The following is a 24,306-nucleotide window of genomic DNA, read 5'->3' as shown; positions in this document are numbered from 1 at the left end:
CATTAGCTGACCTTCTTTTCTTAGGACGTTATGTCTATTTTGTTTTCTCACAAGCAGTCTAACATAGATAGGCTATGGCATATGACTGAAGACCTACATAAAGACAAGAGTGGTAGGGCACGGTTGTTCATGCTTGTAATCCCAGCAATTTAGGAGGCTGAGGTGGGAGAATCACTTGAGCCCAGGAGTTCCAGGCCAGCCTGGGCAACATGATGAAATCCTGTCTCTACAAAAATACAAAAATTAGCAGGGTGTGGTGGTACGCCTGTTGTCCCAGCTACTTGGGAGGATTGCTTCAGTCCAGGAGGCAGTGGTTGTAGTGAGCTGAGATTGTGCCACTGTGCTCCAGCCTGGGAGACAGAGCCAGAGTCTGTCTCAGTAAAAAAATAATAATAATAACTAAACAACAAGAGCAATAGAAAAAAGTAATATAGTACTGCTGGGGTCAAGGAGGCAAAACAACAACAAAAATTCCTTAAATTTGTATTCCATATCACAGTTTAGAGTACTTTCATGTGGATAGGTGTTCTTTGATTTTACAGGTAATTAAAACCAGGGCTCAGAGAAGAAATGAGATTGCTCTATATGGAAGAACTAGAAATCTACCTCGGGTCTTGAGACTTCCACTGCCATTCTCTTTCCTCTGTGGTGCACAGCCTTCTCCCTAAAACCCTATCACCCATGGCCTCTGAGATGCTAAATGTTCCTATTTCTCTGGCAGCCTCTTTCCTTCTTAGTTCTTCTTCCTAATCCTACCTGAAACTGGCTATTATCCGGATGTCCCTTCTTAAGCCTCTGTCTTTTCTCTCTTCTCCAGAAAGAATGCAGATCTTATCTACTCTCCGTCTTTTGACTTTTTCTTCCTTTTTGAGATAGGGTCTCCCTCTGTCCCCTAGGCTGGAGTGCAATGGCGCGTTCACACCTCACTGCAGCCTCAAACTCTTGGGCTCAAGTGATCTTCTCACCTCAACTTCCCAAAGTGCTGGGATTATAGGTGTGAGCCACCATGGCTGGCCTCAACTTTTTTTTATGATTTATTTATTTTTTATTAGGGTAAAAAAAAACTAACATGGAATCTGCCCTCTTAAACTTTTAAGTGTACAGTACAATATTGTTAATTATATGCACATTGTTGTGCAACAGATCTCTAGAACATTTTCATCTTGTGTGCCTAAAACTCTATGTCCATTGAACAGCAACTCCTTATTTTTCCCTCCCCCAGTCCTTAGCAACCACCATTTTACTTTCTGCTTCTGTGACTACTTTAGATACCTCATATATGATGGAATCATGCAGTATTTGTCCTTCTGTGACTGGTTTATTTCACTTAGCATAATTTTCTCAAGGTTCATCCATGTTGTAGCATGTGACAAGATTTCCTTCTTTTTAAGACTGAGTAATATTCCATTGTATGTATGTACCACAATTTTTTTATCCATTCATCCATCAGTGGACATGTAGATTGCTTCCACTTCTTGGCTGTTGTGGATAATCCTACAATGAACATTCTTTAACTATTATAACACTGTGGGAAATAACTTACATAAAGTCATTACCACGAGTCTCAACTGCTCTCCTACCATCCCACATCTCCAGCTGCTTATTAATCATTTCTGACTTCACCACCACCACCTCCAAGGTGATGTGTCACAAGTCAGATTTATCAACTGACCATCATTCTCCTGATCACTGAGGCTTAAACCTAAAGCCATCTTTGCTTCTTCTCTCTTGCCCTTAAATGCAATTAGGCCCCCAATCCCTGTCGATTATTTCTTTGTAATTTATTCTGCTTCTGTTAATGCTTTTTTGTTTTTTGTTTTATGGTGTTTTTTTTTTTGAGATGGAGTTTGGCTTTTGTTGCCCAGGCTGGAGTGCAGTGGCGCAGTCTCAGCTCACTGCAACCTCCACCTCCCAGGTTCAAGCAATTTTCCTGCCTCAGCCTCCCAAGTAGCTGGGACTACAGGTGTGCACCACTACGCCCAACTAGTTTTTTGTATTTTTGGTAGAGACGGGGTTTATCCATGTTGGCCAGGCTGGTCTCAAACCCCTGACCTCAGGTGATCCACCCACCTCAGCCTCCCACAGTGCTGGGATTACAGGCGTGAGTCACCACGCCCAGCCCAATCCTTCCTTTCTATTCCCCCCTTCACACCCTCCTGCACATACTATTGCAGACGCATCCTAGGTGGTCTCCAGGCTTCTAGGCTCAGGCAGGAGTATTGAGAGCCTTAGGCTAGTAGATTAGAGGACAAAGAATTTGAGACCCAGGCAGAAGATTCCATCAAATTCATCTTGCATAGCTACCTGGTTAATCTTTTGAAGGCATCTCATACTTTCTCCGCAGCTCAGCTGTCTTCATGCCTTGAGGACAAAGCTAAGACTCCTTAGCAGAGTTCTGAGGGTCTTCTGGTCTAGCCTCAACTACCCTTCTGGCTTCATTTCCCACCACTAGCCCCCATAAGTACCCTCCACTTTGGTGAGAACAGCCATATTCATGCTCCATGAACCCCATAAACATACTGTTCTTGTTTCTGTTTTCCCACCACTGCCTATGTTTATTTCTTTTTTTTTTTTTTTTTTTGAGACAGTCTCACTGTGTTGCCCAGGCTGGAGTGAGTGCAGTGACACAATCTTGGCTCACTGAAACCTCTGTCTCCCGGGTTCAAGTGATTCTCCCTGCCTCAGCCTCCTGAGTAGCTGGGATTACAGGTGCACACAACCACGCCCAGCTAATTTTTGTATTTTTAGTAGAGACAGGGTTTTGCCATGTTGGCCAGGCTGGTCTTGAACTCCTGACCTCGTGTGATCCCCGCCTGCCTCGGCCTCCCAAAGTGCTGGGATTACAGGCATGAGCCCCAGTGCCCGGCCTGCCCATTTTATTTCTATAGAGATTGACCTTTTTTTCTTTCATCTTAAATTTTACCCATCCTTCAAGGTGCAATTCAAGTGTGATGCAGTGAAAAGAAAATAGGTCTTGGGGTAGGACAAATGTTTATTTAAATTCTTGCTCTACTTATGAGCAAGCATGACCTGGGACAAGTTTCTTAGCCTCCCCTGTATGTCTCCATTCTGTCATCCATTAAATGGGGATCATAACCCCAACCTCATAGGACTATTAAATCGAGGGGGAACATTTATAAAACATCTAGGCAAGTACCTAGCATATGCTAGGTGTTCCATAATTGTTACTTTCTCTCCATGAAATCTTTCATAGCCATCTCAGTCCATAGTTACCTCTGTCCTCTGAATTCATAACTAAAATGAATTCTGCCAGTGCTTTCATGAAACAGTCTACAATGGCTCCCAGGTTCCATAGGACATAAAGTGACCACTCAGAGCCTGGCAACCTATTAGAAGAATGTTGAATAAACATGAAAAGTAAAAATAAGAGAAGCTAATGTTCATTGGACACTTATTATGCTCTAAACACTGTGCCAGACCTTGGCATGCATTGTCTCATATCATTTTCACAATACCACTATGAGGTAGGGGTCATTACTATTCTCACTTTACAGATGAGAAAATTTATACTGGAGGTGTTCTCACTCATAGTGGGAATTGAACAATGAGAACACTTGGACACAGGGCGGGGAATATCACACACAGGGGCCTGTCCTGGGGTGGGGGGAGGGGGGAGGGGGGAGGGGGGAGGGATAGCATTAGGAGATGTACCTAATGTAAATGACGAGTTAACGGGTGCAGCACACCAACATGGCACATGTATACATATGTAACAAACCTGCACGTTGTGCACATGTACCCTAGAACTTAAAGTATAATAAAAAAGAAAATTATGCAGGAGGAGGTGGAGTGGCTTGCTTAAAGTCACATTCACGAAGGGCAGAGTCAGGATTCAGAGCCAAGAAATCTGGTTTCAGAGGCCACTCCTTGAACAAGCCTACTCTGACTCTTTTTTCTCTGATCATCAACACAACTATAAAAAGATCAGAGTCAGCTTTGCATTTTGCTACCTGGAAAAGTTGTGGTCATCTAAAGTTGCCCAGACAACTTACCAAAATGTTGCCTGGTCCCAGCACTGATCGCTGAGACATACCGCTGTTCATACTTCTCCAGAAAAGTCTATGCTTATTGCTACTTGTGCTTTCCTGACTATAAGCCACTTCCTTATCCATTTCAAAGCACTGCTCCACAATTCCATGGTGACTTAACTTGTTAAAACAGTGTTTGGCATGGGATCTTCTCAAGGGCCTTTTCAAAATCTAAATAGATTACATCCATGGTTTCCCTTTGTCCACATACACATTTATCCTGTAAAAGAATTCTAGTCAATTTGTTAGGCATGATTAACACTAAGTTCTTTATAAACTGTAAAACATTAGACAAATGGTGGTTAATTTAATTGAGAGGAAAAATGATGCCTAGCCCCCAATACATTACACTTGCCTAACGTGTTCAGTGATCCTACCAGCCTGAAGTTCCTTGGGCCCCCTTTAAAAATGCTTCTCATGGAAAGGAGACTCATTGCCAATCTGCCAGGCTCATGGTACAATAGCTATTTGGCATAATAGCTATTTGGAATGACAGGCTATATGCTTTGGTCAGCTGTTATACAATTTTACCTAAAATTTGGATAGATGCCATCTGGTCCTGATGATTCATCAGCATCCATTTATTTAGTCAGCTAGACTTGGAACACCATGCACATTCACCACCATTTCATTTAGCCCTCCAAATTGCCTCCTCCAAAACACAACTTGGGAATGAAGAGCATGGCTCGTAATATGTTAAGACTCTCTTGTATCTCCCTTTTGTCCCTGAACAGACCTTTTGCAACATGACCAGCAAGTAGTTCTATCGGCTGGCTTCCCTGGCTTACTTCTTCCCTTCTTTTGAGGCACTGAATGAAGTGCAGGACACCCAGGTTCTGTTCCTGGCTTTGCTTCTCCCATATGTCCTAAAGCGAGCCCCTTCCACTTTTGAAAAGTCAGTTTCTCCATTTGTGAAATAGAGGGAGTGTACACACAAGTCTTGCAGGGCATTCCAGTGCCAGCAGTCTGTGATTATGCTCATTTCTTTGGCTTTGACCCCTGGCAAGGTGCTTATCAGAGTCTTTTGAGGACATCTTCTTGTAAGTTTTCATCTGACCTTGCAGGTTCTCTGTTCTCTTCTCTTGAGCTATAGTTCTATATAGAAAAGATCTCATTTTCCCCATTCTAATCCCTTTGACTTTCCCACCAATCTGGCAAGCTGGGCTTCTTACCAAGGGCTCCCCACATGTGGTCTTCCACACATTTGTGCATTAGGATGCTATTAAAAGTAATGGCAAAAACCACAATTACTTTTGCGCCAACCTAATAATAAGAAGGTTTTAGTAGTTTCCAGGCTTTCTGGGGTATATTCATTTATAAAACTATTCATCTCAAAGTTCCCTAAGTGTTCTCTTTTTCCTTATTTCTTATTTATAAATTTTACATAGAATCCTTAGAGTCTTCTTCTTTCTGATTGTTGAATTTAATTGTTGGTGGGATGACCATTACATGATGTCTTACCCATGGTTACATCTTCACCTGTTCCTTGCACTTCTCAGAACCAAGGGTAATGTATTTCCCTTTCAGTGCGTGTCCTAGTGCATTTGCACTGCTATAACAAAATACCTTAGACTGAGTAATTTATACATACTAGTAAGTTATACTTACAGCTCTGGTGGCCGGGAAGTCCGAGATGAAGTGCCAGCATTTGGTGTCTGGTGAATGCCTTCTTCCTGCATCCTCATGTTGCAGTTGGAACAAATGCTGTGTCCTCACCTGGGGGAAGGCAAAAGGGCAAAAAAGGGACAGATGCTGTGTCCTCACATGGCAGAAGAGATAGAAAGGCAGAAAGGAGCCTATCTAGTTATCTCCAGGCCTTTTATAAAGGACTAATTCCCTCCATGAGGGCAGAGCTCTCATGGCCTAATCACCTCCTAAAAGCCCCACCTCTTCATACTGTTGCATTGCCGGGGGCATTAAGTTTCAACATGAATTTTGGATGGGGCACAAACATTCATCAAACCATAGCAGTGGGATACTTCATCTCTCTCAGCCTGCTTCTGTTTCTAAAAAGTGGAGATACAGCAAACTAGCACAGGAGCAGAAAACATCTTGGGCTTAGGGCTTAAACCGATTGTATTAGTCTGTTCTCGTGCTGCTGATAAAGACATATGAGAAATGGGGTAATTTATAAAGGAAACAGGTTTAATGGACTCACGGTTCCACATGGCTGGGGAGGACTCACAACCATGGCAGAAGATGAAGGGAGAGCAAAGGCACGCCTTACATGGCAGTGGGCAAGAGAGAATGAGAGCCACGCAAAAGGGGAAACCCCTTACAAAAACATGAGATCAGCCAGGTGTGGTGGCTGATGCCTGTAATCCCAGCACTTTGGGAAGCCAAGGTGGGCAGATAACCTGAAGTCGGGAGTTCGAGACCAGCCTGACCAACATGGAGAAACCCCGCCTCTACTAAAAATACAAAATTAGCCAGGTGTGGTGGTGCATGCCTGTAATCCCAGCTCCTCGGGAGGCTGAGGGAGGAGAATGGCTTGAACCTGGGAGGCGGAGGTTGCAGTGAGCTGAGATTGCACCATTGCACTCCAGCCTGGACAACAAGAGTGAGACTCCATCTCAAAAAAATAAAATAAGTAAATACATAAATAAAACCATCAGATCTCATGAGACTTATTCGCTACCACAAGAATGGTATGGGGGAAACTGCCACCATGATTCAATTACCTCCCACAGGGTCCCTCTCACAACACGTGGGAGTTATGGGAGCTACAATTCTAGATGAGATTTGGGTGGGGATACAGCCAAACAATATCATCAATACTGAAAGCAAATGGCTGTTTATTGCCCTTGGTACACAGATATTTCTCATAGAAATGCTTGCCTTCAGGAAACTTTCAGTCTCTCAGATGTCAGTGTGGGGACTGCAAAGAGAAAACCTGCCACTTGTTGCTTGACAGGGGGTGACTGGTCCCTTTTGCCATTCTTCTGTTGTCATCTCCAAGTGCTATGGGGGAAAGCAGTGGTCTGCCCCTGGCTAGTCACTTCGTCCCAGCAGTACTGTGGAGGAAGCCTTTAAGATTTCACAGCTGTGAGCCCCATTTAGGGTAATATTATTAGTATTATTTAGTATCATTGTATTATAACTTATTATTTTAGCTGTCTGTAGCATATATTCCCTTTTTATAGTTACTTTATAATCTGAAAGCAAAATAACGATGATCTCAAGTAAAACAGCAATTAGGAAATATTTTCATAAGCCAATGATCTTTATTTTCATTTATTTATTTATTTTTTTACTGGATCAAGTGTAACCTTACACTTCAATTCCTAATAAGCCTGCGCACATAGGAAAGGTGAAGGACACCTCAATGGCTTAAGTGTTCTTCTAAAGTGTCAAGTCAAACCTTCATAAACGTAGGCTGGTAGTCATTTTGCATTAATAAATTCATTAATAGAGTGGTCTGGTGAAAAGGGTCATTGGAAATTTATGATAGGCCTTTTATCATGAGTGACAACTGCAAAATATTAATGATTTAGAACAAATCATGTTGCCTGCTGAAAAGTGAGTAGAAAGCTTGTAGGGAAATGAAATGTCCTGGGTTTTTTTGTTTGTTTGTTTGTTTGTTGTTTTTTTAAATGGGAAAGTTGTTAGGTCCTATGCAGAACTCAGAATACATTAGATACAGTATTATATCTATTTATACTACCCTGTTGGTAACAAGTCCAGGAATAAATTATGGCAGTTTTACCAAAATGTATTTTATAGTGTGAGTAACCCAATTCCCCTTCCTTTGTGCTCTTTGGAAATGCACCATTCAGACCTTTGTCACGTAAGTTGTAGATTGCTTCCTGCTAAGTAAGCCACCCCTGGAACTCTCAGGCAAGATCTTGTAGTGACTCCCTCCAAACTCATTTCTTGGGATATCAGCCCCTCCAACATGTGACCTCAGTGCAAGGGACCCCATGTCATCCACTGGGAGGGAGATCCCATCTGTTGGGCAAATGAGACACCTTCTTACCCTTAGACTGTTGAAGTTTGAGATGTAAAGGGAAGGGCATCACTTCTACAGAGTCAAACAAACTGGGTCTGCCACTTCCCAATGTTGTGACCTTGGACAAAGTCAGTCAGTTCCTCTGAGCCACAGTTTCCTCACTTGCAAAAATGGTGATAAAATATTTCCTGACCTACCCACCTCATAAGTTGCTGAATGAAACACATGAGATAATGGATGTAACATACTTTATAAACTTTAAAGCATCATATCCATTTAGGATAATATTATTAATATTGTTTAGTGTTATAACTTAAATTATAATTTTAGCTAAAGGCTTTTGGTGAATAAAACTAAACTAAGTTCCAAATGTCTAAGCCAATAATTTTCATTATAAATGTGCTACTCTTATACACTGTTGGTGGCAATATACACTAGTACAGCTACTATAAAGAACAGTGTGAAGATTCCTCAAAAAACTACAAATAGAACTACCATATGATCCAGCAATCTCACTACTGGGCATTTACTCAAAGGAAAGGAAACCAGTATATTGAAGAGACATCTGCACCCCCATGTTTAGTGCAACACTATTCACAATGGCCAAAATATGGACTCAACCTTGGTTTCCAACAACAGATGAATGCATAAAGAAAATATGGTGTATATGTACACCGTGGAGTACTATTCAGCCATAAAAAAAGGAAATCCTGTCATTCCAGGCAACGTGAATGGAACTGGAGGACATTGTGTTAATTGAAATAAGCTGGTAACAAAAAGTTAAACACCACATGTTCTCATTCGTATATGAAAACTAAAAAAAGTTGATCTCATAGAAGTAAAAAGTAGAACAGAGGTGGGGTAGGGAGAGACATGTCAAAGGATACAAAATTGCAGCTAGATAAGAGGAATAAGTTCTGGTGTTCTAGAACCACTGTAGGATGACTATAGTTAACAATAATATATAGTTTCAGATAGCCAGAAGGAGGATATTGAATGTTCCCAGCACAAAGAAATGATAAGTGTTTGAGATGATGGATATGCTAATGACCCTGATCTGATCAGTATATATTATATGAATCAAAACATCACTATGTACCCCGTAAATATATACAATTATTACATGTCAGTTAAAAATAAAAAAAGAAGGAATCTCTGAAAAAAAGATGTTCTCCATCGTCTCCATTCCTAAAGGTGGCATTTTAAATTACTCATTAACTTGTTTTTAGCCAAGGGTGGTTTGAAGTGAGAAGGTATTTGAACAATGACAAATATGTCGGCTGAGTTGTACAAATAACCACATAGTCACAACAATAGTAGTCACTTACATCTTGAAAGAATCACAGCTAGTTATGTTTTGTTTTCTTTGGTGCTAGTGGGGCGGTAAGGGCATGGGTGGACAACGAGTTGGGGAGGGTCAAGAAAGGGCCCCTGATTTTTTCCATTCTATCTCGCTCTGAGCTACAAGCAATCTGCTTTCATGTTTTGATCTTTTCTTTTAGAGATCAAATGTCATAGGAAAGCTGAAGGAAGCAAAGCTCACCATAATAACACTTTTCACACAGATACAGACCAGGTGGTTCTCGCTAATCAATTGACAAGACAGCCAATCCCAGCTCACCCTAGAGCTTTGCGAAGCTCCCAGGGCTCACAAAGGGGACTTAGATGTGAGCTTTAGCAGTGGTATTACCTGCCAATTGAGTAGGTATACCAAGAAAGAGGCCTTCCCCATGCTTTAATGTTGGCTAGGGAATTACTATAGGTAATCTGGTGATAGATGAGAATGAGCAAAGGTTAAAACTTCCCATAAAGTTATCATAACTCAGGATACCTTAGGGAGTTTGTTTCTTATTATTTGGAAGGAGATATTCTGAGATTTGCTTTTCTAGGTGTGCTGCGCTGTGATACTTTCCCATCTGAGCCATTAGGCTATAAGGCTTTTATCAGGAGTAATGCTGTAAAAGTTGTACTTGCTGGTAGGCCTTACACATAACTCTAAGAATTGAGTAAGTATTAGGGATATTGTGAGCAATTTAGTGCCATTGTATTATATTTTCTAATCAATCTTCAAATTAAGAGGAAATTGTTGAACAGATGAATTTGACTAAGTGGTGCAATTGATTTTCTCTGGACAGAAGCCATGTTGGCCAGTTTTATGACAGCCTCAACTAAAATGTGGTAATTTAGCCAAGTATTGGTAGAAAGGAAAGGGATGGAGAGGTTCAGCATTCAGCTGGTGAGAAAGTAGAGAAGGATCCAGCAGGAAAGTGGCAAGCCCGAAGCCTCTCGCTGAGTTGCCAAACAGAAGTGAAGCAGTCCCTGTAGGATAACATCCCCGAGGGATCTGGGAGTGCAGACTTACATGCCAGCAAAAGGAAAGTGCTCCCCTGCAAGAAGAAATAGCATAGCAGAAAGAGAGAAATGTGGAGATGTCTGATTAAACCTGTGCTGTTGTCCAAAGTTTCCATGATAAACAATGATCTCCTAGGGGGTTCAAATCAGAAACAAGGAATCGTGAGCGTGCAGAGTGAGACAGAAGCTGAAAAGATCTAGTGTGGATAGTCCTAGTGGCTGCAGGTAGAGATCGGGAATAAAGTGAGGGCTGAGGTCCTGCTCGGAGAAGGGGAGGGATGTGGAGCCATCCAATGCCCTCCAATCGTTGACTTTCCATAAGGCCCCTTAAACTGTGCACATGTGCACGCATGTGCTGTCAAATCTCTCCAATTCAGACAGTGCAGTCCTCTAGGTTTTTCTAGCATGGCAAAAAGAACAAAGATGCAGCCATCACCTCCCCTCTTTATTTGTCTGTGTCGGGTACAAGGACATTTCCCATTCACACCGGTAGGAACGAAGCTACTGGCAAGTTTTTGTGTGGTTAATTTTTCTGAAGGGAAACCTTGTTATAGATCTTGCCTGTGTACACACCTGCCTAAAAGATGTTTAATGATTCTTATCATTTCTAAATATACTTGCTGAGTTTTTTTAAAAGTGCCTTTTAGTCTGTTTTTTTTTTTTTTTTTTTTTTGCTTTTTATAATCCTAATGTGAATGTCTGATGGTAAATAAGCTTTTAAGGTGAGAACACGAGCACCAGCACAGACAGAATCTTTTAATTTGTAGCTCATTGGTGGACTGAAGCAGTAATATAATTACCAAGTAAATAAAAATGGAGTAGAAGGCCAGGCACAGTGGCTCACACCTATAATCCCAGCAGCTTGGGAGGCCAAGGTGGATGGATTACTTGAGCATAGGAGTTCGAGACTAGCCTGAGCAACATGGTGAAACCCCGTCTCTGCCAAAAATCCAAAAATTATCCGGGCATGGTGGTGCGCACCTGTCATCCCAGCTACTCAGGAGGGTGAGGCATGAGAATCGCTTGAACCTGGGAGGTGGAGGTTGCAATGAGCTGAGATCGCACCACTGCACTTCAGCCTGGGTGACAGAGTGAGAATCTGTTTTAAAAAGAAAAAACAAAAATGGAGTAGAGGCTATTCTACAAATTCAGGTTTCCGAGGACAGTCTAGGTTAGAGCAGGAGGAAATCTCATGAGCACATTCAGGATGAGCTTCAGAGGAGAGTCGTTCTCCAATTAACAGTGAACTCCTTGGAGGGTCGAAAGCAAGTATTTTTCATCCTGTGTATACACTTCACAGTTCTCAATCACCTATTCTCCTTCCCTCCATGCTGCTCAGTGACTCTCACTTAGTACGTATTTAGTAAATATTCAGTTATGGATTTGTAATGTTTACTTTTCACATTTGCTTCCTTTGGTCCCATATTCAATAGGGCAACAGTGTGCTTCACCTTCACTGCATCTTAAACTAGCTTCCTCAAAGTATCCTCAACTTTTAGCAGCCGTATTTGTGAGCAAAGAGATCTGAGATCCCTGTTCCAGTCAACACAGGAGTAAGGACTCAGCTGAGTGGGGGAAGGCACGGCATGTGAAACATAGGGTGTTTGTAGCCTCCTGTGCATCTTGAGAAGAGAGAGACAGATGGGGAAGATTTCGCACACAGGGACAGTGGGAGGATGGTGAAAAGAAGTAACAGTGTTCAGTCTACATGAGAGAAGGATTAGGAAGATATGAATGTTGTCTTCTAATAGTAAGAAGTCTTGCATATGGAAGAGGAGAGTAGATCTGGAGCCAATGCATGACATTTACAAGGAGACATATTTTGGCTAACAGAAAGATGAACTATCTCTTTGAGCTATTCCTCAATTGAATGGATTGCCCTGAGAAACAATCAGCTTCCTGACTTTGAAGGTATTTGACTAGAGAATAAATAAGCATATCAGGCCAAGTGCAGTGGCTCACACGTGTAGTCCCAGCACTTTGGGAGGCCGAGGCAGGCAGATCACTTGAGGCCAGGAGTTCGAGACCAGCCTGGCTAACATGGCAACATCCCATCTCTACTAAAAATACAAAAATTAGCCAGGCATGGTGGCACACACCTGTAAGCCCAGCTACTCAGGAGGCTGAGGTGGGAGAATTGCTTGAACCCAGGAGGTGGAGGTTGTAGTGAGCCGAGATCACACCACTTCATTCCAGCCTGGGCAACCAAGTGAGACTGCATCTCAAAAAATAAAAATAATTAAAAAAGAGAGTAAGAAATATTGGCTGGATGGGGCTTAGGTGTCAGAGAGTGGATAGATACCTACATCATGATGGACTTTTGACTTCTGGGGTCCTGAATAGCTCTGAGGGGCTAAATTTTTATGATGTAAACATGTAAATAGAACAAAAGAGAATCAATATGGTGGAGCAAACCAATGAGGCCATTTTTCAGGCTGGGGGAAAGAAAGAGGTGTGGAGAAGAGAATCTCTGTGGTTGTTTGTCTATGAGCACATGTCACCAATTATGATTTTCTGCAACTATTTTCCTAAGAAAACGGATCCTTACAAATGGCAGAGACTTTTCCAGGGAGCAATTCTTTTCAACATCTTCTGTCATTCACAGCCTCCAGATTTGTTTTGCCACTACAAGAATCCAGTTCTCATTTCTCCCCAATTATCTCCAGGCTTGTGGCCGTCCCGCCCCATGTTAGAAAAGCAAACCCAGGATAGAGCCCTCCCCCCGGCTACAAGCAGTTAGTGCTGATTGCTGTATTGTCAATATTAAGGTTGTCCAGTTCACACTCATCCCCTGCACCACTCTCTCCCTTCTGATTCTGCCCACACAGAATAGACCAGTGCATCTCAAGTTATCTATGATGAAGGACCCAGAGTTTGTTTGTTTGTTTGTTTCATTCCTCCCAAATCTGTCATGGACCAATATCTTTGTAGAAAATAAAACTAAATTACCAGAAAAAGAAAATGACCAAAAAAAACCCTATAAAATACAAGCCACACGTTTTAATTATGAGATTCAACAGACCTAAAAATCTCTGTCAAATTGCTATAAAAGTTTCAAAGTGCTTATTTTCAATGTCTGTACTTATCTTCTTGCAGATTAGCAATAAATAGCAGAGCAGTAGCCCACACATTGAGCAGGGAGGTGTAGCCTGCTCTGTGTGTCTCTGCCTTGTATTCCTCCTCACCTTGGATCTCATGGTGGGAAACACTCAAAAGCAGTCTAAATGGAGTGAGGGCAGTGGTGTACTAGAGCTGGCTTGCACTGGCTCACGAGAGCCAATTGTTAAATTTTCAGAATTCCTGTGAGTCAGTTGTTAAACATGGCCATTACTAAAAATTAAATTATATAAATTTACAATGAAGTAAATTCTACCAAACAAAAATAACACTGAAGACTCATCACATCCTAATTATTTTATTGCATTTTATAATTATCTCTACTCTTAGGGTTATATGTCTATTGTGTGTGTATGTGTGGTGGAAATAATATATACTCTTGCAATTCTGTGTTCAGTGTGGTCACATTGGTAGCTTAAAGCTGGCCAGGATAGAAATACTTACACCACAGAAATCAGGAAGAAACTACAAATCAGGGCTTGATTTATTGTTTTGTTGATTGTCTTGACTCTAGACTTAAGAAAGTGATAGGAGAAAATGTTAATAGCACAGAATAAACTTAAAATCATGTTGTCTCTGTAGCCATTACATTGTGAATAGCACAAAAAATTTGAAGAAATATTCTTCCAGTATTTGAAAACTATTATCCAAGTCAGTAAAGAAGTTGCTCCTATCACTGATGGAGTGAAGTTCTGACTCCATTGGAGTTGGAACACTAATAATAATAGTGTTATTTCACTTTTGTGTCGCCTCTTAGTGTATTCCAATATATCAACCAGTATTCTTGTAGGAACTACACTTGCTCATCGATCATAACCCTAGTTTGGCTCCAGTTGCAAGAGCTTGAACAAAAGTCAATGAAAGCATTCTGTGAGAACTAATTGGCTAAATAAAATTTATAATGAAGAGTATTTTATATTTTTATCTGTAAATTGTAAGGTGCTGCACATCCGTTATTCCAATAAAATTAAAAATAAGCTGACATGCATACTTCCTTTTTTTGAGAGCCAGTTGTTAAATATTTACCAGCTCACCACTGGGTAAGACAATATATTTAGAGGATTTATTTTCCTTCGTTTATCCTTAAAGTTTCTAAGTTTAAATCAATAGCTCTTGCTACCATGAGTGAGAGAAAATTTCTGTCTTCCAAAGTTATGCTGGCAAATTAAAGAGCCCCTCATTTTCAGTGATACTGACTTCTAGGAATCCCAAACTTGGAAACTTTCTTAACTTGGATCTGTAAGATCCATAAACTTTTTTCCTCAAAACTTCTTATTCCCTGTTGAGGTTCGGGGGCTCCCTCTGAAATCCCTCTGCTAACCGATGGAAATCTCATCAGTCCCATCCCAAACCTCAATGGTATTCTTGCAGGTCAGTTCACTGGAGCACCCAGGTGAGGACCACTTTTAGAGTTCAGCCTCGCTGTAGAAGATGGCATTAAGACAAATGTATACCGTGTGCCGGTATTAGCCTTGGCTTCATAGAGTTCGAGTGGAACTCCTAATATCAGGTTACATTTTGTTGGCTCAGTAATCATTTTTTGAACCACCGACCATATGGGCAGAGGTTGGGAGGAAAGCTAAATTTGGAAAACACTCCCACTCTCCTGTTCAACATTTCTTTCTTGTTTGTGCAGGGAAGCAACATTATTACTCATACTCACATACAGTACCAACTGCTAGAGGACTAAGAAGTGAGATTCTCCCAAAATGTGGTCGGATCACTGGAGATTTTCTATACAAATATGCAGCAGTTCAGTAAGAACATCTGTGCTCTGCTTCTGCAGATGTCAGAACCTGTCTGTGACACATAGCACTAGAAGACTAAATTGATAATGAAAAGGAACCCAGGGATTTCATGCCTGTGGGTTCATAAATTCTTTATCATTTTTAGTCCACATGCAGAGATAGCACCTTTCTGAACTGATATCTTTTTGATTCAGGCATTTTTAGAGCATGGAGCCATGAATGTCTCTCCATTTAGTTTTTCTTGTTCTAGCTTTCCTTCTCTCCACACACCACTTCATATGGAATGATAGTTGGAACAAAGAAGATGGATATTTTGGGAGAACAACAATAATGATTTGGGCAGTATCTGAGGAAATCATGCACATTTCTTTCAGCTCTAGGGCTTTCTAAACCTAAATACGCAAGTTATATTTAGCCTAAAGCAGCTAAAGGTCAGTGCCTCCAAGGGGTTTAGAAACATGTTCAACTTAAGGAATGAAAGTTAGTCTGCCTTCCTTCGAGGGGAGGTTGTAGTCTTCTCACCAATAGCCAGCTTGGAGTCATAAGGGCATTCTCCTTGCTGTCCCTAAATTCTAGGCATAAATGAGGAGTAGTGAAACCAAATCCCTTAGCTCAGCCTTTCCTAATCTGGCCCCAACCTACATCTCCAATCTTTTCTCTCACTAACCCCTACTCCATCCTATGCTCCAACTACCTTAAAGTTTTCACTGTTGCCAAACTTGCTATTCTGTTCCTTCAGGCGTGCCTGGGCCTTTGTAAAGTCTTGTATCTGTAATACACATAAAGCACTTAGCCCAGTGCCCATGCCTTGGTAGGTTCCCATAAATAGTGGCTGTTAATATTCTGCACATGCTGACCTGTTAACCCATACTTGTTTCCCCTTTTGTACCTTTAAAACTCAGTTCAGGCTGGGCGTCGTGGCTTGCTTCTGTAATCCCGGCACTGTGGGAGGGCGAGGTGGGAGGATCACTTGAGCCCAGGAGTTTGAGACCAGCCTGGGCAACATAGTGAAACCCTGTCTCTACAAAAAATTAGCTGGGTGTGGTAGTGTGAGCCTGTAGTCCCAGCTACTCCAGAGGTCAAGGTGAGAGGATCGCTTGAGCCCAGGAGGTTAAGGGTGCAGTGAGCTATGATTGTGCCACTGCACTCCAGCCAGCCTGGACAACAGGGTGAGAATGTCTCAAAAAAATAAAAATAAAAATGAAAAATTCAGTTCAGATGCATCTCATTCCTCAGTGACACCTAGCCCTAGGCAGAGTGCTCCGTCAATATGCTTCAAGCATTTACCAACATGATGGTCAGGTCCCAGTGCCTGGGACCTAATTGGTGCTCAGTAAGTGTTTGTTGCATGGCCCTGGCCATACAAAAATGAATAAGCAAAGTACCTGCCCATAAAAGTTCCTAGTGTAGTTGGGGGTCTTGGGGGGTGGTGGGCAATGGGAAGGGCACAGACACCTAACTGGATCATTGTAATGTAAAGCAGTTAAAGCACTGATTGCAGTATGTACAGGGAGTTGTGGAAACACAAAGGTAAAGCTTCACACTCAGCCTTGGGTCGTCAGAAACTGAGCTGAGTCTGAAACAACGTGTAGGGGTCAGGTGAAAAGGGAAGAAAATTGTAGGCTGGCGGGATAGTATGAGCAACAACTTGGAGATGAGAAAGAGCACGGTGGTTCTGAAAATGACCTGCACTTTGGTGTGACTAGAGTACAGAGAAGCAAGAGGTGAGGCTGGAAGATTTGTTAGGGGTCACATCATGAAGGCCTTCTCTGCCTTGTTAAGGAGCTTGGTCTTGATCCTGTAGCAGGGTCTATAAATTCACAACATATGGGCCATTAGCCTCCCCAACCTCCATCCCTCTCCATAGCAGACATTCATAATCACAGCACCCCACTCCACTGAGCCCAGATGTGACATCCTAATCCTTCTGAACATAGCACTACAGGGAAACACCACCAAAAGATTGAAGGCTTGAAGGCAGCACTCTGGTTTGCTGCCTTCAAACCTTTGGTTTGGTTTGGTGTTTTGTTCTGTTTTGTTTTGTTTTTTGTTTTGAGACAAGGTCTCCCTCTGTCACCCAGGCTGGAGTGCAGTGGCACAATCACGGCTCACTTCAGCCTCAAACTCTGGTGCTCAAGCAGTTCTCTCACCTCAGCCTCCTGAGTAGCTGGGACTACAGGCATGTGCCTGGTTAGTTTTTTTTATTTGTAGAGATGAGATTTTGCCATGTTGCCCAGGCTGGTCTTAAACTCCTGGGCTCAAACGATCCACCCACCTCAGTCTCCCAAAGTGCTGGGATTACAGGCATGAGCCACCATGCCCAGCCAGAGAAAGGTTGTAAGCATGTTGGGAGTTTGAGGGGGGCAAGTGAGTGCAAGTGAAGGGAGAAGGCTGACATGGTCAGAATTGCATTTTGGAAAACTCTCTGGGGGAGTGGATGAAGATGCAGATTTAAGAAGAAGAATCAGCAAGACCTGTCTATTTAGATGTGGCAGAGTGAGGGAGAAAGAGTTGTTGAGGATGACGTCACTGTTTCCACCTTGGGCAAATGGGCAGATGCCAGTGCCATTCAGAGAGAAAGCATGGAGGAGGTAATGATAGGGTTGGCACAATAGTAATAGCTCATATTTTTTGAGTGCTTACTATATGCCCGGCACAGTTTTAAGCATTTTGTGTGGATAAACTCATTATATCCTCCCAGCAACGCTGTGGTGTGGGTACCATTATTATTTGTTTTGTAGAAGAAGAAGAAGATGCACAGAGGGGTATAGAATACTGAAGAGCTAACACAATCAAGGGCACTAAGGGAGAATGTTAGAATGATAAAAGCTGAAAACCCTCACCTGAGTCATTTGGAGGAATATGGATAGAGCCAGCCAGGTCACTAGGCACCCATGCTAGGGTTTATCAGTTCATCTTTAATGTTTTGGAAACCAAAGGATTTATCGTTCTTGGAAGAGGCCCGATGTGTATAAATCCTTCCTGCCCTTACCACATCTGTTCTACTCACAGGGGCAAACATCAGTAGGAATAGGAATTAAAACAAGCCTGTCCAAATGATGACCTAAATGATTTCCAAATGAATCTTCAAATATAAAATACATCCAGCATTCTTAAAATTAAAAGGGAGATAGTTTGAGGGGTGGCTAGTTTCCCAGACTCCCCCAGAGCACCTCATTTGATGAATGCTGTAATAAAAACACTTCCACCCACTCCACCCTGAATATTAAAAGGTCAAGGTTAGGAAGGGTATTGAATTTTAAGAGAATACATCACATTAGATTGTGCTGTTTTTTCTAACGATTAACCCTTTCTTGTTTTAATAATTAGACTATATACATCTATGGGTATGTATGTGTATGTAAATGTATATATTTATGCAATTTGTTTAATAACTTCATGCTTTGCAAAGCGCTTTCTCATGCCGTGTTTATTTGAGTATTATAGGAGCTTAATTACTTTAAGGAACAGGCTATTTCAATGACTAATAGCAGTGTTGCCATTTTCATCTTAGCTTCATGTCTGACTCTCTTGCTATCTTGGCTGTGTCAGTATTGCAGTGTGAGCACTACCAAGAGTCAGGTACTTTAGCCAGGAGGGGATGAATGTCCATGCCCCATGGCCTGAACATGAAGCTCAACGTTAGAGTCAAGGTGAGCTGAGGACTGAACAGCTGAGGTTTTCAGACCTGTCCGCCATATTTGCTGTTAACCCTGAACTCAGATCATGAGACCATGGATTTGCTAATGATCCCATAGTGTCCTCTGGAACAGCTATAAATAAACTACAAATGTGCAATTTTTGCCTGAACATGCCATTCCCATAAACATGTCTTTACCCCAACTCAGGCCATTACATCTGCTTGTGATGTCTTCAATTCTTCTGTCCTGAAGCCTGCCAATACTTCAAGACCCTCCTCCTCCACAAAACATATTCTTGATGGCTTCAGCTATCCATGACATCTCGTTCTTTTCTGAAGCCCTTATCTGCACCATTCTATACATAACAATAACAATAACCAACTAGCAGATTGTTATTTACTAATAACTTTGAAATTCATCATCTGATTAAATCTTCATTACAACCCTGTGAGGTAGACTTTAATATTAGCTCTTAGAGAGGAGAAAACTGAGTTTCAGAGAGTTAAATTAAATAACTTGCCCAAAGTCAATTGATATTAAGAGCTAGGATTGGGCTGGGCACAGCAGCTCATGCCTGTAATTTCAGAACTTTGGGAGGCTGAGGCGGGTGGATCACTTGAGGTCAGGAGCTCGAGACCAGCCTGGCCAACATGGTGAAACCCTGTCTCTGCTAAAAATACAAAAATTAAGTGTGGTGGCACACACCTGTAATCCCAGCTACTCAGGAGGATGAGGCACGAGAATCACTTGAACCCAGGAGGAGGAGGTTGCAGTGAGCCAATATCGCACCACTGCACTCCAGCCTAGGTGACACAGCGAGACTCCATCTCAGGAAAAAACAAACAAACAAAAAAACAACAACAACAACAACAAAAAAACAGAGCTAGGATTGGAGCCCAGATCTTTCTGATGTCAAATTCATTTCCCTCTCCACCATGCTGTATGACCCAGCACACATAGCTGAAAAGTATTTGTTGATGATGATGACAACAATCCTCTTGTGTTAGTAAATAGCCTCTGACTTTTTCCATGGAGTTGATGCTCAGAATCAGAATAGCCTGAGCAAGAAGAGTTCTGCGCCTCTGTAGCCTTTTAGGGTTAAGTGCTATAGAGAGGAGCTGAAAGTACATTGCTCTACTCAGTTGGGTGGGACTAGTCTGGATTCCCAGAAGATTTTTCTCCCTCTCTTTATATACATTTCCCCATATCTCTCCCATGAATCATAGTTCTTCTGGGTGCCTGAGCCTGGACCCGAAAAGGAGGGATTGAAGAGCATGTGGTATTCAAGTAAGTCACTATATGTGCTTAGGAGATCTAGGTCTACTCCTCTGTGCTGTACTTGAGAGCTATGATTATTGATCCACAGTACATTCTTGTGTCCCATGACCATCCGGCCTCAGTATATCCTAGACTATCATTTGCTGGGGCAGCAGTTGGTTTGGACAGCTTATTCTGAAGGTAGCTTTGGAAACTTGCATAATCTTGGTACTGAGAGACTGAGCAAGCAGCCAGGCTAGAGGCCCCGTGTGCTGTTCTTGGGTCCAGTGCCCCAGCTAAAATAACACATTTAGAATTATTCAGTATCCCTTCCGCTCATCCCTAAATTTGAAAATGCATACTCATGAGGAAGCCTGGCTTTTAGTAGGTCTTTGGTATGTTAGAGAATTGCATGTTATGGGAAGTCAAAATGAATGTTGGAGTGAATCTCATTCTGGCTGTAATAATAATCTTCACGTAGTAGCAGTATTGTAGCCAATGAGGTTTATCCACAGCATGATTATTGCTGATTAAAATAATGATAATAATAATAGTCAGAAACATAATAGCACTTACTGCTAATTGTTTTCTCTATGCTGACGTTGGTCTAAGTGAGTGTTACCACAGTTAATCTCTACAAGGCCCTATGAAACATTGGTAATATAACTCCCATTTTATAGATAAGGGAAATAAAGGTCAGAGAGATTAAGTAAAAAGGTTAAGTAAATGGTTTAAGGTCACACAACTAATAAATGGTCCAGCCAAAATTCAAACCCATGCCTTTTTGGCTCCAAAGGCCATGAAACTATTAATACTAGCCTCTGCTCTACCACTTCCCTTTCTGCTGCTTCTTGGTACTCCTGTCTATGCCTTGTAAGCCTTCAGTCAGCACCCAGCTGAGACCCACAGGAAGTGCTTCAGCCAATGTTGAGGTCAGCTAAAGAGTAGTGACCAGCATGCAGCAGAAAGGGACCCAAACTCTTCATTCTAACCATGCCATTGTGCTCCACTGGCCAACCCTTAAGCCTCATTACATTTCATTCTCCCAGCAAAGACAGTAAAGATAAGAATGCAGATGGAGTGTGTGGGATGCGATATGACTAAATTCATTTGGTCTTCTGGAACTTTTGTAAAAATATAAACAGATCTGATCTAGTTAAATACTCCTCTTCTCCTTAGGCCCAGACATAATCACATAATTCACAGTCAGCTTTGCTGGCAAGACAAAGATTGGAGATGTTCCATAAAGAAGATATCAGTTTGAAAAACCTACAACCTTAGCTGAAAAATATAATTTTGTTCATAAAGATGTCTAGTAGGAAATAACCAGAAAGACTGAAATAACTTTGAACCAGTCGTTATCTTTGGTCAATATCATGTGGCCAATGAGAATTTATAATCTCCCCTTTATACAGAATGTTGCTTATATTAATATGGCTTTCTATAAAATATCATTTTAAATGTGGGTTGGTGAACTGGTCTCTCTCTCTCTCTCTCTCTTTTTCTCAATAGCTTCATTGGGATATAATTCACATAACCATACAATTCAACCATTTTTAAATGTAGAATTCAGTGGTTTTTAGTACATTCACAGAATTGTGCAGTGATTACCACAATCAATTTTAGAACATGTTCACCACCCCCAGAAAAACCTTTTACCCCTCAGCCACCACTCTCCAACCCTCCTAACCCCCTCAACTCTAGATAAGCACTAATCTACTTTCTGTCTCTTTGGATTTGCCTATTCTTGAAATTTCGTATAAATGGAATCATACTATATGTAGTCCTTTGTGACTTCTTTCACTTAGCATAACATTTTCAAGATGCACCCATGTTGAAATATGTATCAGTAGTTCATTGTGGGGTTTTGCTTAATAACATTCCATTGTATGGCTGTATTATTTTACTTAACTATTCATCAGTTGATGGAAATGTGTTTTGTTCCCACTTTTTGGCTATTATAGATAAGGCTACTTGTTTATAGCCAAAAAGTGGGAACAAAGAGTAGGAACAAAACAAGCAGCCTTATTTATCATAGCTAAAAGGTGGGAACAAAACACATTTCCATCCACATTTATTTAATTCTTGTTTAATTTCCTTTAACAATGTTTTGTATTATTCAGAGTATAGGTTTTCTACTTTTTTGTTAAACTTATTCCTATGTATTTTATTCTTTTTGATACTGTTGTAAGTGGAATCACTTTTCTAATTTAATTTTCAGAGTTTATTGCAAGTCTATATATATTTGATTTTTGTATACAATTGATTTTTGTATATTGATCTTCTATCCTACTACCTCAATGGATTCATTTATTAGTTCTAATAGACTTTGTGATTTCTTTAGGTTTTTCTACATGCAGGATCATATTGTCTTCAAATAAAGACAGTTCTACTTCTTCCTTTCCAATCTGGATGCCTTTGATTTGTTTTGCTGGCCTGCTTACACTGGCTAGAACCTTCAGTACCATGTTGAACAGAAGAGGCAAGAACTGATATCTTTGTCTTGCTCATGATCTTAAAGGGAATGCTTTCATTCATTCACTCTTAAGTAAATTATTAATAGCTCTGAGGTTTTTATAGATGCCCTGTATTGGGCTGAGGGAGTTCCCTTCTATTTCTAGTTTGTTAAGTGTTTTCATCATGAAAGGATGCTGAATTTTGTCCAATGCTTTTTCTGTTTCTGTCAAGATAATCATGTAGGGTTTTTTTTTCTTTATTCTATTAATATGGTATATACATTGTTCACATTTTGTATGTTAAGCCAACCTTGCATTACTGGGATAAATCCCGCTTGGTCATGATATATAACCTTTTCAACCTGTTGCTGGATTTGCTTTGTTCATATTTTGTTGAGAACGTTTGTGTTTATATTTATAATATATATTGGTCTGTAGTTTTCTTTTCTTGTGATATCTCTGCCTAGCTTTGGTATCACAGTAATGCTGGCCCCATCAAGTAAGTAAAAAGTATTTCTTCCTCTTCTATTTCAGGAAGAGTTGTGAATGATTGTTGTTGATTCTTCTTTCAGCATTTGATGGACTGAAGCCATCTGGGCCTGGGCTTTGTATATTCAGATTTTCTATTTCTTCTTAAGTCAGTTTTGGTAGTTCATGTAATTCTAGGAAATTTGTCTATTTCATCCAGGTTATCTAATTTTTGGTTTACAGTTATTTATAATATTCCCTTATAATCCTTCTTTATTTCTTTACAGTTGTAATGTCCCTTTTTTATCTCTGCTTTTAGTAATTTAGGTCTTCTTGTAATTTCATTTTTTTCTTATGCAGTCTTGCTATAGGTTGGTCAGTTTCATAGATCTTTTCAAATAACAAACTTTTGGTTTTGTTGATTTTCCCTGCTGTTTTTCTGTTCTCTATTTTATTATCTTTACCTCTGATCCTTATTATTTTCTTCCTTCTGGTTGTTTTGGGTTTAGTTTGCTTGAGTTATTGATTTGAAATCTTCCTTCTTGTTTAATGTAGGTGATCATAGCCATAAATTTTCCTCTAAGGACTACTTCCCTGCATTCCAAAAGCCTTGGTATGTTGTATGTTCATTTTCACTTATATCAAAGTATTTTCTAATTTTCCTTGTGATTTCTTCTTTGACTGATATTTATGTAGGATTGTATTTTGTAATTTCCACATATTAGTGAACTTCTCAAATAGTTTTCTTTATTGATGTCTAATTTCCCTCCATTGTGACTGAAGAATAGACTTGACATGATTTCCATCATTTTTAATTTATTGAGGCTTGTTTTATGGCTTAGTTTAAGGTCTATATTGGGGAATGTTCCATGTGCACTTGAGAAGAATGTGTATTCTGCTGTAAACTGGTTAATTTTATCTACAGGATTAATATGAAGCTATAATAAAGTACTTTTTCAGCTTATACTTCATATTTTAAAACAAAATTCAGTCAATAATCCCTTCCCCCATGTCCTTCAGAAAAGAACATGTGATTCATAATCACCATTCAGATCTCAGGATTAAAAACAGAACTACAGAAAGTCCTCCTCTTGACATTCCAATCCCACTGTGCTTTAGAACCATAGAGGCAGCACTTAATTATCCACAAGGAGATTTTTTATTTTGTGGCTTATCTGAAGTGACCTATAGTTTTCAATCTTTCTGCCACCCCTCCCAAGCTCAGGCCACTGATGTAAGCCAGCACAGATGAGGGGCATTTAAATATCA

The 24,306-nt window shown here is 40.8% G+C and overlaps 1 protein-coding gene across 1 annotated transcript in view; it reads left to right on the top strand.

The window, feature by feature from the left end:
* Nucleotides 1–24,306, top strand: part of GPC3 (glypican 3) — a 452,688-nt gene that overhangs the window by 392,436 nt on the left and 35,946 nt on the right. The gene's annotated exons all lie outside the window — the stretch shown is intronic.

Source organism: Gorilla gorilla, chromosome X (assembly GCF_029281585.2).
Source record: "Gorilla gorilla gorilla isolate KB3781 chromosome X, NHGRI_mGorGor1-v2.1_pri, whole genome shotgun sequence".
Classification (NCBI taxonomy): Eukaryota; Metazoa; Chordata; class Mammalia; order Primates; family Hominidae; genus Gorilla; species Gorilla gorilla.
The sequence above is the reverse complement of the archived record's forward strand: the minus strand, read 5'-3'. Positions and strand labels throughout refer to the sequence as shown.